At 37.6% G+C, this 17,933-nt stretch overlaps 1 long non-coding RNA gene across 3 annotated transcripts in view; it reads left to right on the top strand.

Moving 5' to 3' along the window:
• Positions 1-17,933, top strand: part of LOC136836390 (uncharacterized) — a 467,691-nt gene that overhangs the window by 426,097 nt on the left and 23,661 nt on the right. The gene's annotated exons all lie outside the window — the stretch shown is intronic.

Genomic DNA, 17,933 nt, shown 5'->3' with positions numbered 1-17,933 from the left:
CTTGAGAGTTTATCACACCTTTGCGAGTCACACTGATTAGTCGCGATAAACTTTACAAGTATTTCTCTCTCTCCCTCGCTCCCTCCAGGAGGGCGAGGTCCCTCCGAGACCGTAGAATCTGAATCAATTAACGCTTTCAGGAGAATCCAAGGAGAAACCTAAACTACATGGAAGTGGTTCTAATGGTAAATAGAGAGAGGGGGGTGGAGGGAGGGAGAGAGAGACAGAGAGAGAGAGAGCACCACCTGACGACTAAGTTACCACAATGTTAACACCATCCCTGAGCACATATCACGCCCCTAGTACACTCGGGCTTACTCAAGTATACGTGTCCACCGAAGGAGATGCTGAGCTGCAACATAACCATTCCTCTAGTCTTGAGTCTGCGTAATTCTTGTTATCAGAGACACTGTTGTGTCATTACTTGTTACTTTTAAATAAATGGATCCCCGGTCTGTAGATTTAAATTTAAAATGGTATTGTATGGACATTTTCCAAGGCTTCCAAAATATGTGAAAATTCATATTTTGTACGTGGTCAACGAAGTCTGGTGAAGTATGACGGGCTCACTGGTCCTAATTCTAGATCCACTAACCACAATTGCATTATCTGATGTAGTTTTTTTCTCTCTCTCTCTCTCTCTCTCTCTCTCTCTCTCTCTCTCTCTCTCTCTCTCTCACACACACACACAAACTGTTAAAAACAAAGAATTTCAATGGACGCTTTTCTGTTTGTCAGATTTGAAACACTGTTTTGGACAATATATATTCTTGTGAGTATTTCGGTTTCATTTTATTTGTCCAAGTATTATACTCAGATTTATGTATTTATGGTTTTGTATTATTTCTTTATTTATTTATTTTATTATTATTATTATTATTATTTTTTTTTTTTTTGCTATTTTAACTTACGTTTACTGCATTGGTTTTGCTAGTTGTGTTTATATTTAGTGTAACCCATATTAAACTCATAAAAAATTATCAAAATCTAATAGAATTTGAAGGTAAAAATTAATCCGTTCCGTGAGTTAGTTTTGTGGCGCTCGAACCTTTCCTGAAAATTCATAATCTCATCTTTGTGCCAACCAAACACTCCTTTTATTTATTTTTTTTTTATCCGGTCTCTTTATCCGGTCTCGGAGACATTAATTGTTACCCTTCCGTACAAAGCATTTATTTCTGGGGGTGACGTTACGAGTCCCCCACCCACACCCCCAAGCCCTGTGCTCATGAAGATGGTTACAGGAGCTCTAGTGTTTATCAACTACGTCTGGTATGTATTGGTGGTCGTCCTAACCCTCCCCCCACCCCCCAACTCTTCCCGCCATTATTGTTAGTCTTGTTAGCACGCGACTGTAGAGTAGATTACTTCATGTTGCATAGATTCTCAAGTTAAATTGGTTTTAGATAATATAAAGGTTACCTAATATGCATTTAGAAGGTGTTAATTTTTCATTGAGCAAAGTAGTATGACGTCCAAAGTGGCAAAATTTAATTGATATATCAGTTGCAGGGATGCGTTCACAACTATAGTAAAGAGAGGGAGAGAGAGAGAGAGAGATTGAAGCTAATATTTGTTTAACTTAATATTCGAGAATGAGTGACTGAGAAACCCTCATATAATGAAGGTGCTAATTCAAATAAACTTACAAAAACTGCCAGGGTTTCGACAGCATCACGATTTACTGAACTAATGTTTACCTGATAGTCGCGGAAGTAAAACTGCGAGGTCGTTAGCTCATAATTATTATTATTATTATTATTATTATTATTATTATTATTATTATTATTATTATTCAAAAGATGAACCCTGTTCATGTGGAACAAGCCCATAGGGGCAATTAACTTTAAATTCGAGCCTCCAAAGAATATAGTGCTCACTAAGAAGTAGGAGGAGGTAAAAGGAAATACATAAAGAAGAGATCACAGTTATTAAAAAAGAACAAATACATTAATAAATTAATAAATGTATAAAAAAAGTATTAAAATGCCCAGGCTTGCAAGGTAAACGTTTGCCATTTAGAATGCGGAGCTCGCTTCCCTCCTCTGTGTTTCCTGAATCCTGGGGTAATCATAGAAGTTCATTAACATCCCTTAATACTTTTCTCGAATTCCTTTTCCTCTCCAACATTTGAACGAGATTGATTCTGGACAAGTTTTGTCCTTTGTCTAAACTTTGACAAAAATTGAATAAGCTACTCAAGAATGGTCTTCTCTGTGTGTGTGTATATATGTGCATATATATATATATTATGTATATATACATATATATATATATATATATATATATATATATATATATATATATATATATATATACACACATTTATATATATACATACATACACACAAACAAATACACATATATATATACACAGGTATATGTGTATGTATATATATATATATATATATATATATATATATATATATATATATATATATATATATATATATATATATATATATATATATATACTCTTACTCGAAATGAGAACCTCTCACAGGTGAGGCTAGCATCCGGAACCATTATACAGTACTGCATTTCCCCCTCACACGCACAGACGCCAGAGAACAAACGAAACAATGATCAGTCACTGACACATTAATATTCTGAATGTTTAATTGCAGATGAGCTCTATAATGAAAATTCTCTCATCATTAGCCACTTGATGCATATACTGTATACATGGAAATCTCATCAGCAGAACGTAGAATCCAAAACACTGCCATTCCTTCCCCACCCCACTCCCATCATGCAGTCATTCTTCCTTTCCCTTAACACTACGAATTCTGCACTTCTTTTCACATGACCGAATTATCTCAGAAACACTAACCACATCTCCATATTGTTCATCCTTCCAATAGACTTGTACTGCCCAAGTCATCCATCTCGGCAGCTCGTAAGCCTTTTTTCTTTCAATCGCTTTCAGCATCCACATTTCACCTCCATAAAGGAGTTGACTCAATAATCCTTTCAGGCCTACCAGGCTTTCATAGACACTCCAGGTCTCTATACCCAGTATTTGCACACACCTTGTTGCACTCTGCGTTTCACCTGTTCTCTTACTTGCCTCGTCATTCATCATCCTGCCAGCATCCGTTATATTCTCCCAAATACGTATAAGCAAGGTCTATAGAGATTCAGCGTGTACAAACCACGATTTCCAATTATTCCAGTATCCTTGTTAACACTGACTGCTCCATCCTCTTAGTCTCCATTTATTCTCATGACCACAGTCTTGCTCACATACTTATCTACTCTCTCTTGCAAACAACTTTCAGACTCATTTCTCTTTCTGTTCACTATCCACAATTAACATTTTGCATACATCAACCATTCCACTTTCTATTCCTGACCAGTTTCCTTTATCCACAGCTTAGCACAGGGGTTCCCAAACTGGGGGTCATGAGCCCTTTGTGGGGGTCATGGAGGGTCTAACTATATATGATTAAAATGTTAATAAATCAGTCATTGTTAATCAACATTGATAAAGATCAATGGAGGTTTTATCTTTCTCTCTGCAGTGATTAATATTTAAAATTTTAAAATATATCTGTGCCATTTAAAATCAGTACGATTTTAGAAGGCTTATAAATGTGGGGGTCATGACAGGTTTGGTACTGCTGTAAGGGGTCACGTACTAAAAAAGTTTGGGAAACACTGGTGCCTCAGCGCCTATAATATCTATATCCTTTCTCTGACCTTTCACTTTACACTTTACTCCAGCCATAAAGACATCAAACCACCAATGAAACATAGAAAACCATTTTCTTAGGCCGAGTTTGAAACAAAGCCTGTCCGGTTTCCCATCTGTATAATCTAACTCGCGTTCTGGAACTGATATAATATTTTAGTTGCTATCAACAACGTATTTATATACCATGTATCCTTAACACCCTTTACAGTGCTTCTGTATTTATTCTTTTATCCAATTTTTCTAGGTCTGCGTGTGCCAGATAACGCTTTTTCTCCCCTGACTTTCATGCATGGCACTTAAAACCCACACAGTTCTTTTCCCATCAGTCCTTCTGTCATCTCTCGTACTTTTTCAGTCGAAAGCCTACCATACACCAACCTGGGTATACTAAGTTAAGTAATGGTCTTATAATTCTTACAATTGCCTATGCCACCTTTACCCTTATGCCCAACTTTATCCTTATGCAGTTGAATAATTATTCATCTACCCATTCTTTAGAACATTTCCCTAATCCAGACAGACCTGAAAAATTGTTCATACTATTACCCCCCAAATTGCAGTCCTAATATTACCACCATCTTTCTCTTACAATTGCCTATACCACCTTTACCCTTATGCCCAACTTTACCCTTATGCAGTTGAATATTATTCATCTACCCCTTCTTTAGAACATTTCCTTACTCCAGACAGACCTGAAAAATTGTTCAGCACTCAGTCATACTATTACCCCCCAAATTGCAGTCCTACTATTACCACCATATTGCAGCATCTTTCTCTTAATTCCATAATTTAAATTCCATAATTTCTTATTATTTTTTCATTCTTCAAACCAAATTGCCTTCCTTGCGTCCCAGAACTTTCCATTTATCATCATGTATTCTGGTTATTATATGGTCCGTTTGATCACAATTATTTCCCTAAATAAGCTTCTCTGTAGAACAACCTGTTCTCTGTAAATCAGTTGCTCCTCAAATAATATATTTCAATTTCACTAAACACTTCATATCCGCATCCACCAATTACTGTTTTTATTCCCTCTTCGTACTCACCTTTTTCCACAGCGTTATCCTATTGACTATAAGACTACATCCTAGAATTTTTCATATTCCTCATAATACTCCTTCCACTTCTGTTTCTGATTTTAGCCCATTTTTAATTCATTTTCTCCTTATATGCTCTTCCCACTTCCTTAATTATTACCCTATTTGCATACTTTCCTCTCCAACTTAAATATATACCTTTGTCAACAACTTTTCTTCAACCAAATAAAGATCAGATATACCTCCTGCTACTCCTCACGTTATTTTCATCAGCTTGCTCTTCCACTCACTCTGCACTAACACGTAGCCTAAAAAACTTTTCTTCTCCATTTGCTCCTTCCCAATTATTAAACCCCTTTCCAAACACATTTCCACAGGACACCCAATTGTTACGTGCTCCAGGAACTCAGTACATGCCAACATCACCATCTCTTTCTCTGTTGTCTATACCTTAGCATTTTAATCATGTAGAACAACCACCCGTCCTTGTTCTCCAAATCCAGCCAAGCATATATTCATATTGTCCCAGCAACATCCTCCATTCTTTTGTATTATTAGACCATATATACTCACTATTTCAAGTTTACAAGTGCCTCCTCAAACCTACCCACCCCCCGTCCTACACCTTTAAGCTATCCAAAGTACCCTTTTATTCAATTCTTGTCATACTATCAGATCAGGGTATAACGCTGTAAAACCCCATACCGAAAGGTGAGAACACTGCGTTATTTATTTCTTGACACCCAACTGAGGTTGCTCTTTGCATCAAGAGAAGTGGTTCATATGTCATTTACGGGTTATTTCCTTCCACTAAGGGGTTCTTACCCCTTTACTAGTCGCTCCTGTTCCTTGGGGTGCATTTTATCTGTATCCCAAACCGTTTCCCAAACCACTGACACTTCTTATAGTAGTGTCAGTTGTACTGCTTACTACCATCTCTTAGCTTCAGTATGCAGACTGGCCTGACGTGGTTTTCAAGAGATATGGAGGTTTGCCTGCCATTTAGGAGCATTTCCTTGCAATTGTCCAAACAACCTTTTCCACTTCTCTATTTCTTCATCTCTTTCAAGCGTTTTCATCTGGATACTTCAGAATCCCAACTGAGATCTGACCCTAATCTGTCGCCCAGACCTTTATTCCAGTCATTGATTCCCAAGGCGTATGGCTAGCGTTTCTAAGCGGTGTAGAGACCACTGGCATTCTTTGCGCCTTGATTTAGTTATAAGTTATATCAGATTCATCGGGGCAGCTACTCCGCGTATCGACAAAGAGCCTTAGCCTTTGCGCAGACTAGATCGGAGCAGCAAAGTTACTGATTGTCATTGTAGTAATAGTGCATGTAGTTGGAAGTGAGTATAGTTGAACAGGATCGGTCCTATATAATGACCCCCGGCAAGGCTCGGGGGTCGTTATCTAGGACTGATATTTCTTGGGGGGTCGTTATCTAAGACTGGACTACTTGGGGGTCAATATCTAGGAAAGATCCGTTGAACATTTAACCAATGCGTGCAGTTCTGCAGGCGAGAAAATTGCCATCTTGTCGAGGTACGATTAGTGTGATTAGACGAACCGAATTTGACACGGAATTCCTGTGTGAAGAACCAGTAATGCATAAATAAAAAATAAGGGAGTACAACGTGTGCCTAATTCGTCGGTTGCAGTCGATACAATTTAATCAGAGGTATTCGGCACCTATATTAAATTTGCATCGTAAAATGATTGTTAAAATATTACTTATCATCGTCCTCCCATGAATTTTTATGTCACGTTGGTGTGAGAAAAGTAGTTGAGTGAGTAAACATTCTGAAACTCACCATGAAGCCTCATAAAAAAAAAGAATATGCTTAAGTATCCTTGGGTTATTATTTTAAGTTTTCCATGCAGCAGTTGTGTTCAATGGAACTGCGTGTTATCATTGAACTCTGACTCCTCAAACTGGTTTCGTCAAGATGGCATGCTGTCGCCATATCTGTTTAATATCTACATAGTAGCACTGAATTGACATTATTTACAAAAAGTACCGCAAGACCCAGTGCACGTTGTTGCTTCCCAGTTCGCCTGGACGATTTGAAAAGCCACAGATCGTCCCAATCACCGCCTGGAATTTGTGCTTGAATTCGTGCTTGTGTCCCCGTTGATGGGGCACAGTACCACGAGCGGCCTTAAAGATTCGGCTGTCGTGAACATAGACGACGTAAGCTTTTCGCGACTGACGGCACGATTGCAAGGGGATGTTATACCTTCTGAGACTTCTTACAAACACACCTCGCTGTCTGTCTGCTAAACAGATGTTCATAGAAAACTACCATATCCAGACTGAACTTCCGATCAGCCAACAGTAGCAAATCTAGCTAATGCTAAGCATTTTCAGCAGTGATCAGAGTAGAGATCTGAACTGCGGAAGAGGTGTGAAAACGAGACTTTTTTTTTTTTTTCCAGAATGTCCGGGTTCGTTGGCGTGTTTCTCTCTCTCTCTCTCTCTCTCTCTCTCTCTCTCTCTCTCTCTCTCTCTCATAAGTTTTATGAACAGTATGAATTTTTTTTCCTCTGTATGAATGACCTCAAATGTTTTTTCTCTGAATCAGTTTTTTTTTTATATAATTTCGTCATCTGTTTCATTATCATTGCTACGTTTTTCCTCATTTTTAATATTACAATGTCCGCCTTATTGTCTGTCTCCACTGAAAGTCGGCGGCTGTGAGATACATCTGTCCTGTTGTGTACGGTCCTTCTGTGCTTTTTAGTGCACTTTATATTAACCTCGTTTTTAGTTTTCTGTAAAAGAAAGCTATTGAGATGGCTTTTTTTTTGTCTGTCCGTATACGCCCTCAGATCTTAAAAACTACTAAGGCTAGAGGTCTAGAAATTGGAATGTTTATCATCCACCCTCCAATCATCAAACATGCCAAATTGCAGCCCTCCAGCCTCAGCAGTCTTTATGTTATTTAAGGTCAAAGTTAGCCATGATCGTGCTTCTGGCTCCGCGATAGTTGCCAACAACACAGGCCGCCACCAGGTAGGGGCTGAAAGTTTCATGGGCCGCGGCTGAGAGTTTCATGGGCCGTGGCAAAGAGTTTCATACAGCATTATACGCTGTACAGAAAACTCGATTGCGCCGAAGTTGTCTCTGGAGTTTTTTATTACCGCCAGTATTATCATTATCATTATTTTCAACAAGACATGGTAAAGCATATTTCTCGACTTTCACATTGTGAATACTATTCAATAACTTTAGCTAACCTTATCGCTACCATTTTGATTATTATTATTATTATTATTATTATTATTATTATTATTATTATTATTATTATTATATCTTTTAAGCATCTTGTAATTATAGTAAATATATCGTGAACAGGGACCATGAAAGAAATAGATGAGCGATTTACGCATCAGATGTTACATGGAACAAAATATAAATTACTCTGTAAGTAAATTTTAATGCTAAGTAAGGAGACCACCACAGTCGGTGAATTATTGTAAGAGGAATTGTGTTTGAAATGAAAATACGTACTGCGAGTTAAAAGAGTGTCTCATTCTTTCTGAAAGCCTTGATCGTTTATGCACCAGATAATACTGAAAATGATAACGGGGTATCCTTTTGCAGTAGGCGCGTCCATAACGGTCTCTCTACATCCATTTTCGATGTAAAAGCGGGCGGGGGTGGGATGAATGTTTACGAGCGAAAGGTCACAAAAACAAAGTGGGGAACTTTTTATTGTAGTTCAGCTACAGATTTCCAGTATTCGATTGTTAGGTTTGTTTTTTTCTAATACTAATCAGATAACATATGGACAAAAAAATCGGCTCCTCAACCCCCAACCCCAACCACCCGCCCCCTTAAAAAAAAAAAAAAAATAGAAGCACATGATCTTCAGAAAATCGTACCCCGAGACTCCAAGAATACTAGGCGGTGCATAAGTGTATTTCCCCCATAAGCAGTTTATAAAGCACCCAGACCCATTTCCAGGATGAACTGGAATGCTTCTAAAGAATGTATAAATATATAAGAGGAAGAAAGGAAGCTATTTTAGTCACGCTGATATTTTTCGGTATTTTTAACCGTATCGGACATTTATATCAGAAATTTTCTTAAGCGAAATACAGTGTGTTCTCAGCGCACGGTTTTCTTCAGAAATATAAAGCTTTAATGGACTTTCCCCCGCAGGCGATGACTAAAACGTCGAGCAGAGAGAGAGAAAGCCGAGAGTGAGTATGAAAACGGTACAAATGCTATTATAAGTTGTTGGTGAAGAAAGGACGCCTCGTAATGATGCCCTGTATAGCTAAGTCTATTTCTGGCTAAAATACTCGGGTAAATCAAAGCAGTGGAACTAGTAGTCTTCCCTGTGAAGGGGGTTAGTGCCGTCAGTGCACCTTATGCTGTGCACTGTAGGCATTACTTAAGGGTCTTTGAAGCGTCCTTTCGGCCCCTAGCTGCAACCCATTTCATTCCTCTTACTGTACTTCCGTTTATATTATCTTTCTTCCATCTTACTTTCCACCCTGTCCTAACGAATTGATTCATAGTGCAATTGCTAGGTTTTCCTCCTGTTACTCCTTTCAAAATTTTTTACGGTCAATTTCCCTTTCAGCGCCGAATGACCTCATAGGTCCCAGTGCTTGGTCTTTGGCTTAAATCCTGTATTCTATTATATACTGTTCTGGTCGTAATCTCTAAGAGAGAGAGAGAGAGGGGGCGTCTCCTTCGTTATACAAAGGATTCCCCTATATCATGTTGATGTACACAGCTTCAGTGTGCCACTTCTGTGTGTTTCCTTGGACTGATTAACGCCAGAGTCTCTTTTTACATTCTCGCATATGAGTTGCTTATGGGTTTTTAGTTTACCTATATGCATAGTTCCCTACAGATGTACTGACAGATGAAAAATATAATTTTCGTGCAGGTGTTTTTACTCTCACTTGCGACATGAATGATCATCAGAGTTACCTTCGCAGAATTTGCAATCACAGAAGCCGTTCTGGCACGATGTGTATCCACGGTCTTATGTAACTGAAAAGAAAAATAATCCGATCACGATACACGAGAGCCAGGCTTGCAGTTGCTCGCAGATTTTTTGTGGATCAGTCATTGACTCGCTTCAAGCTTTTTCGTGGAATAGTGCTCCGGAACATTGCGGAATTGATGCATATATTTCTCCAAACTCATTGTTATTCGGGGGTGGGGGGGCTAGTGCCGTCAGTGCACCTCACGCGGTGCACTGTAGGTATTACTTCAGATTCTTTGCTGCGTCCCTACGGCCCTTAGCTGCAACCCTTTAGATGCCTCTTAGTCTACCTCCGTTCATATTCTCTATCTTCCATATTCTTTCAGTCCACTCTCTCCTAACAATTGTTTCACTGTGCAACTGCGAGGTCTTCCTCCTATTACATCTTTCAAGGCTCCTTCACTCTCAGTTTCCCTTTCAGCGCTGAATGTGGAGCCAGACCTTGGCCTTTGGCCTAAATTTCATTGTTATTGCAAATGTGTTCAGCTTATGACTCTCCATCCAGGAACGCCGACCTCTAACTTCGTGTATCATCTACTGCATCCCCTCCTCCTCTTAGGTTGCCTCGTAACGCCTGCCTGACCACCTCTTCCCGCATTTACCTTGTTGCTTTCGGCAGTACATAAATTGCATTGCTGGATGGTCGCTTCTTTTCGTGTACAGCAAAGCTTTGGCGCTCTCTTTTTTCCCCCGTTTTTCATAACGCTAATAATCTTATACATCCTTCAAGAGGCAAGTTTATCGTTACCTTGGGACCTAACCATCCCCCTTCCCCATCCCCCCTTTCCCCCCCTCCCACGTCCTTTCCTTGTTTTGCTCGGGCCTGGGCTACATGTGAGCATTAGCCTACCCCCTCCTCCATTAGCCTCCTTAAATAAGAATGCATATGATTACATAACAGCCACAGTCGTCTTGACTAGTATAGCAAGGTTAGGTGAAGATGATTTAGTGATTTTCGCTTAGTCCGGGAGTCTTGATCACTGAAGGGGAAGACAGTTATTTTTAGGCTTCCTTTCCGGCACTCACTTGGTCAGCAAGACGAGAAAATGAATATTTCAACAAACTGAAGACCCACCTCAATTAAGTTCACGAGTTTTGGTTTCACTTTTTACAAAGGGCTTTCTCTCGTCAATTTCTGGTGGGTGTGTGTGTATATTATATATAATATATATATATATATATATATAGTATATATATATATATATATATATATATATATATATATATAAATATATATCTTTATATATATATATATATATATATATATATATATATACACACACGTGTGTATATATATATATAATATATATATATATATATATATATATATATATATATATATATATATATATATATATATATATATATGTGTGTGTGTGTTTTGTGTGAGCGTAATTCAAGTCTACATGTTAAGCCAATAGAACATCTATAACCATTCCTGCTCATATTTTCTTGTTCATATTATTTCCAACATGAAAATATCATGCTGCGTAATCATGCCTCAGAGTCGTTGGCTGAGCTTGAGAAAAATCAGGTTATTCCGAGTCACAAAAGAAAGGAAGTCGTGTAAAACGTCCTTTGCATTCCATATTATTAATAGAATTACCAGATTATCCGTCCGTCAAAAATAGAGGCAATGCCATAGGGTTGCGATGTCAGGTCCCAACCCTTAGGACGTTACGTACCGTCTCGAAACGGGAACATGGTACCTTCATTTTTCGTGCTTATGTAGCATTGGTGGTGAGCGAGGCTGACTAGGGTTAGACGACATATGCCCCTTAGGGGGGGTTAGTGCCCCCAGTGCACCTCATGCGATACACTGTAGGCATTATTTAAGGTTCTTTGCAGCGTCCCTCAGGCCCCTAGTTGCACACCTTTCATTCCTTTTACTGTACCTCCATTCATATTCTCTTCCATCCTACGTTCCTCCCTCTTCAAAAAATCGTTTCAGCATTATTTTCAGAGCTGAATGACCTCATAGGACCCAGCGCTTAGCCTTGACCTAAGTTTTATATTCCAATTCTAAAAAACATATGGATTCTTTTTACGTTATTATTATTATTATTATTATTATTATTATTATTATTATTATTATTATTATTATTATTATTATTATTATTATTATTATTATTAAGCCTAAAAGGACATGAAGTGCAAAGTAAGCTTTCACAGGACAGAATGCCCACATTTAATAAAAGCAGGGATAAGAGAAAACAAAGATAATTCCGGAAATAGGTAAATACGCGGAATTTTGTATAATTTCAGATTTTAGAATTGTTAATGGAGTACTGCTGCAGCTACAGTTCTAAAAGTTTGTATATGAATAAAAAACCGTTTCCTTAAAATTATGAAAATATGTTAGAAAAAAATGCAAAACTAATTAGTTCTATTAAATGGCGTTTAGTATTCAGGAAAGTAGTATTTGCTAATTTACCGCACTTTATTCATAAATATTTTTCGAACTTGTTGCAAGGAAAGCCTGACCACTGACTAACATTTTTGGTGTTGACTACCAGGTGAAAGAAGCTCTTCTATTTCTGTATTTTTAACACTTTTTTTTTTCTTTTGGTTTACGGCAGCAGTGAACGGCGAAAAACGGTTTCACGCGGGTTTCATACTGACGCTTAGGAAGTCTTTATCTGAAAAAAGACTTTTTTTTCGGTAATGCATAAGGTGATGGGGCAGGTGACCCAGTGCCGTTATCCAACTCAGGTCAGGTCAGAGAAGACAAGAGGGGAAAATGAAAGGGGGGTTGTAAGCTACAAAAAAATTAAATATTTACAGGTCTTTAAAACACGATGTCATCGTGTGCTTTCATTATTTAGACCTGTTGGTGATCACGAATATTAGTGAATTAGTAATGAAGGGAATGTGTTTAAGTGTACCACCATAACGCCTTTATTAAAAAAAAGGGGGGGGCAAGCCTCGAACAAAATGAAATAAGACGAAAAGGAAAAACCTGTTTTACAGACATATAAAAAATAAAAAGAAAACGTCCTCAACGGAAGATGCTTTGCTTGTGTCTCTTTCCGCCCTTGACAGAACAGTGGGACGCAGTCACGTGAAAGCACAGAGGAGATGGAGCATGAGAAAAGGAAGTAAAAAAGAAAGAAAAAAAATCAGAGGCAGAAAGATCTCTTTCACGAACGCCGCCGTAACACAAACGATTGGGCAAGAAAAGAGAAGACACCACAGTGCCTAATCCTTCTTTGACACCGTAAGAAAAGCGAAGAAAAAAAAAAAATCCGGGGAGGGCTACGGCGCGCTGCCGAAGCCAGATAAGGTCATCAAAACCCCTCTGGTGATCCTAAGCCAGGTGAAAAGTAACCAGATGCCCTTCTAAGTGTGTCTCACTGTTTATGTTTCGGGAGGCGACCAGCTATTTCGCCCTCATAACTGAAGCCCCAGAAACGCGCCTTCAGAAGGCCTTTAGGGTTTCGCGCCGTGAAGCGGCTACGTCGCCCCCGACAACTAAGGTCGTTTACCCCATTCGAACATTGCTGCAAAATCGACCATCTGGTGCGTTTGAGGTTCTTGCTGCTTAGGACGTTCCCTGACGGAGTATCGTTGAAATCAGGGCTGTTAAATATGCTCTAGAAGCCTTCTCGGTTGTGCTAAGGAGAAGGGATTTGAGAGCGACACCCTCTCGCCTTAGAGATTTTTCTTCTTCGAGGCGTCTTTCTCACTCTCTCGTGCAGTGGGAGAGAGAAGACGAGAAGGAATTCGACAGAGTAAAGGGAAGAAGACAGGAAAGGAAAGATCATAAAAAAATCATGAGTTGCATGAAGGAGTAGGCTTATTATGCTGATGTCGAAGTGTAAGAACAGTGTTTGCTGTGATGAAATTTGACCTGACATAGACTACATATATATATGTGTGTTATATATATATATATATATATATATATATATATATATATATATATATATATATATATATATGTATGTATGTATGTATGTGTGTATGTATGTATGTATGTGTGTATGTATGTATGTATATTATGTGTATATATATATATATTATATATGTATATATATATATAAAATATATATGCACATATATATATATATATATATATATATATATATATATATATATACTGTCTCTCTTAAATGAATTAAATACACTTAACCAAGACCAATATGTATATAAGAGTTTTTGTCCAGAACATTAAAAGCAATTTTTTTTCTATTTGAGTGATGCTAATTTTTTCTTCTATATATTTGCTAGATTTGTTACTTGATATACCATTAGAGATATTTATCTGTAGATTCCCAGAATATAATATCCAGCTCTGGGTTGTAAATTTGTTTGGTCATGCATCCGAAAGTGTCTATTTATGCAAGTGCTAGACGGGATATCTGATATGAAATTAGAGAGAGACATTACAGAGGACAGAGATTTAGTTTAATGGAGATATTAGTTTATTTATTTGTTCGATTTTATATTCATTTTATTGGAGAAACAAATCCACAGCCCCTGTTTATGGTATGAATATTTGTGTAAATCTCTACAGAGAGCTGAGATCTGTCTTTGATTCCTTTAACCGAAACAATTTGAAAGCTCTCTAGAGGTTTATTTTAAATATATACATACCATGTCTTTCAGATTTGTTGTTCCGTTTCAAGACGCATACTAGTGTGAGTAGTTTTTAACTTATTTTATTTATTTCTTTTCATTGTGTGAGACTTGATACGAATAATTTTTAATTGTTTTATTGTTTATTTATTGTTTTGTCGAAGAGATGAAAATATCAGGCGTGGAAGGATTCTTTGGTCAACAAATCTAGTTCCTCGTACTGTGTGTGATTATACGTATTCATAAGAACATTTTAAAAGTTCTAGGAATATCGGTTTCATGAAAGTGGGGAAAAGGAGTTTTGATATTTTTTTCTGCTTCAGGTTTGCAACGATTAGTTTTTATACATCACATTTGTAAAGTTCTCTTACTTTCTTATATAACGTAGTGCAAGCTTTTATAGGGTAAGTAGTCATTATTGCCGCCTCACTAATGCTATATTACAGTTGGTAGTTTTTTGTAAGTTCAGAGTCAGTCTTCCGAAAGTTTTCTTTTTTTTTCTGTTACCAGTAAACTTAGACTTGGAGAGTTTTTGTGTCAATGAACAGCTTATCCTATAATGGCATGAAACTATGAGCAGGTGTTTTGTAAGACCGGCGACACGTGTGTGTCACCGGCAACATGACCACAAATCTTTGCATTTTTCGTGAAATATGGAAACCGGTCCGTATGTTTGTTGCCATGTTAAAGTTGCGTCATGTCTCCGGTCTTCTTGATGTTCCATGAGAATGTCAGCCGGGACGTTACTTCTGACCAATTGTTCTGAAACAGGCAATTCTACATTGGTTATTTCGGTGCAATGCAAAGCAAAATCATGAAAAAAATACTAAGAGGCCATAAAATTATAAGTGGGAATTTAAACGGTTATATATATAAAACACTACAAATTCACTCATTAAGAGTGTTTAAGCACATGTAAGTGCACATATTGAGTACGTGTCATTTTAATCCACGAAGGCCCCCAGTCATGACTAGTCAAGACGAGTGACTGCTTGTCTATGTTAAAGCTTTACTACAAAGTGATATATGTGGATATTTTTTTCACTACTAAATAAATCGAGCAAAAGCTGTGAAGTGACTAAAACCATCACAGCAAACGATCAGGTAATAGAAGTGTCTTACTAGACTTTTTTTAACCAGCGTCAAAAAGATTTTAGTTCGCAGAGTGCGTACATTTCCGTTTTTTACGCTATTGACTTCGTGGACATAATTCCGTCTTTATTAAAAACGTATATCATTGCTGTAAGCATTATATTCATATATTTGTTATGATTATTGAGCCGTCTCTTCATCTTTATATACTTTGGTTTGAAATGTTGATAATAATGTACAAAGTACACATAAGTAAGTGATTATAAATTGAAATTCTAGTGGGACGAATAAAATGAAATTTTCCTTATTCCTATATTGCCCAGAAACATTTTTGAGCTCAGTTTTTGCTGTCTGGTGAACTCAAGACGCTCTCTCTCTCTCTCTCTCTCTCTCTCTCTCTCTCTCTCTCTCTCTCTCTCTCTCTCTCTCTCTCTTGAATATACGAGGTCTGGGGCTTAACGCTGCAATCAGCGCTCCTCTTCCACCCGGGTATGGTCTTGACATGTTGGAGACGGAAGACTCAGTGATGCAATTATTGGCGAGAAAGTTATCTGAAGCCCTGGTATCATCCAACGTGATAAATAACAAGGAGTGAATGAATGATATCTCAAAACGTGTCAATCACCGCTGTTATTGCTGGACTAATTGACTGGAAGCAGGCTTACATCATGATCCACTCCAATAGTAATCACTTCTAGGATACAGAACACTCACCTTTCCTCTGTATTTCCTGAAACATTTTACCTCCCTTCATTTAAATTATTGTGTAGCGCCTGAGAAGTCCATTATTAACGTATTACAGTGGCAGAGTTAACTGTTTGACCAAGGGTTGTCATAGTGGCAACCACTGAGCCACATGATTGTTCCTTAGTTCCACTGACCTCTCACTTCAGTCTGGAACTGTTTGCTCTCTCAGTTATATTCGGACGAGGCCTCTGCAGAGAAGAGCTGGATATTCTTGTAAACTTGTGTGCCAAGATTAACTTATGACGGAACGTGGTCTAAACGAACACCCATAATTTAATTATATATATATATATATGTGTGTGTATATATATATATATATATATATATATATATATATATATATATATATATATATATATATATATATATATAGATATATGTGTATATATATATATACATGTATGTATATATATACATATATATGTTGCGTGTGTATGCGTATGAGCGCGCGAGCACATGTGTGCGTTCAACACTCAAATGCACATAATGTTGACGCTTATTCAAGGCATATATAAACATATACGCAAACACAAACCGATTTACATTCCTGCACCAGTAAACAAAAACCCTGGAATGTTTAGGGGGGATTTCCTTATGTATAGGATTTGATTGCCTATGTACACAATATGGGTACGTAACAGATTAAAGTTGCCATAATTCACATTCATACTCTCAGAATAACATTAGATTTTATGGATTTCATATATGAAGGGTACATTTGCACAAAAGATCTAGAAGTGGTCTCTTATAGAAGTACGTTGTACAGTCAAATTTACGTACAGTCTGCCAACAGTCATTAGTCATTGACATTACCGTGTATTATACTGAGACAGATTTTCTTAGTTTGAGTCTTTGTTAAACGACTTTGGCAATTTTTTTTACATGTTTTTTAGTAATACTTTTGTCCCTCTAGTTTTTTTAGCAACGAAGATCTCAATAGCTGTATGTAAGGAAAAACTCGTGTAGTTTTTGTGGAAGCTTTTCTATAACTGATCTCTTTGTAATTCGTACGGCCTAGGAATACTTCGGATATTTAAAAAGACGTAGGAAAAGTAAAGAAAACTTCACTTTCCTGCAGCCGTGATCAAATTAAAGATTGACTCTGATAAAGGCCAGTTTACTTGAGTAACTGAAAACAAAGCTAATAAACATAATTTATCACGGAGTGTTTCCGCTGCGTTATTGTGCATCACGAATTGTGCAAATTATATTTATACTTGAGCGAACAATACTGTGTAAATCAAGCTCATCTCAGTACTGTGAAAGATCGGCTTATTCGGGTTGATATACAGGTTAAGTACATTTCAAGCGCATCTGAACGCTATCATGTCAGGCTCTTTTGAATATCCACTCATTTACTAACGCCCTTTTTTTTTTTCCAGAGCCGGGGGTGTTTCCCGAGCTCCTTTGCGACACCTTGACGCTTATACAGACTTCTAAGGTCTGTTACAATCTTCGGTAACTTTCTTTTTTTTAATGCACAATCAAGGACATTAGACTTACACTCAGTATTTGGAATATAGAAAAATTCCCATGGAGAAAATTTCTTCACCAAATCTTTTAAGATTATTGCCTCGAATTAGAGGCGGACTGGAATTGCATCGGCAAATCCCTGGATCGGATGGGAATTCGCAGTTACCGCGGGGTTGAAAGCTTCTCCATCCGTCTGTGAACGCTTTTTGGTAATTTATTTTTTTTACTTTGTGCTGTAACGATGGGAATGTTAGTGTTGTGTGTGTGTGTGTATTGTATATATATATTATATATATA

This window comes from Macrobrachium rosenbergii, chromosome 56 (genome assembly GCF_040412425.1).
Source record: "Macrobrachium rosenbergii isolate ZJJX-2024 chromosome 56, ASM4041242v1, whole genome shotgun sequence".
In the NCBI taxonomy this organism is placed as follows: domain Eukaryota; kingdom Metazoa; phylum Arthropoda; class Malacostraca; order Decapoda; family Palaemonidae; genus Macrobrachium; species Macrobrachium rosenbergii.
Note: the sequence above shows the minus strand (reverse complement) of the source record. Positions and strands in the feature narration are given on the sequence as shown.